The sequence below is a fragment of the Buceros rhinoceros genome, unplaced genomic scaffold (assembly GCF_000710305.1).
Source record: "Buceros rhinoceros silvestris isolate BGI_N320 unplaced genomic scaffold, ASM71030v1 scaffold37183, whole genome shotgun sequence".
NCBI classification, from domain to species: Eukaryota; Metazoa; Chordata; class Aves; order Bucerotiformes; family Bucerotidae; genus Buceros; species Buceros rhinoceros.
The window spans coordinates 1,988-2,437 of record NW_010402484.1 but is presented as its reverse complement, the minus strand read 5'-3'; the positions used below and the strand labels follow the sequence as shown (position 1 = coordinate 2,437).

General features: G+C 68.0%; 1 protein-coding gene across 1 annotated transcript in view; it reads right to left on the bottom strand.

Annotated features, from left to right (window-relative positions):
• FAM180B (family with sequence similarity 180, member B) overlaps window positions 1-450 on the bottom strand; it is a gene marked incomplete at its 5' end in the record, with an annotated part of 1,313 nt that overhangs the window by 609 nt on the left and 254 nt on the right. The window lies entirely within an intron of this gene.

Sequence of the window (450 nt, the reverse complement as noted above, 5' to 3'; positions counted from 1 at the left end):
CCCCGCCGCCCAGAGCCGGCTGTGAAGCCATCTGCGGTGCAGCCAAGTCTCGTAACGAGAGGCGGCTGCTCCCTGACCCGCTGCGTGTCCTTCTCCGCCAGCCCCACACCCCTGGTTGGAGCAGCCCCAGGGCTTGGTCTCCTGTGGGACCCATCAGCTCTCGCCTCTCCCGCTTCTGTCCCACCCGCAGCAGCTCCCCGCACAACCACCGTGGGGGGTGGGGGGCCCTTGGCCGGGCATCACCTAACCCAGCGGGGTGGCTCCTTGTCCCACCCTGGAGGTGTGAGGTGCTGTGACTGGGGTCAGAGGCCCCTTCAGCTGCACATTGCAACAGGAGGGGTCACCAAGGCCGTTTCCAGGCACTCCCGCAGTCCCTTGGGGACAAGAGCACGCAGAAGGCGAGAGGGTGTACGCGCAGGCGGGTGGGAGCGCGGGTGCTATCAGCACCCA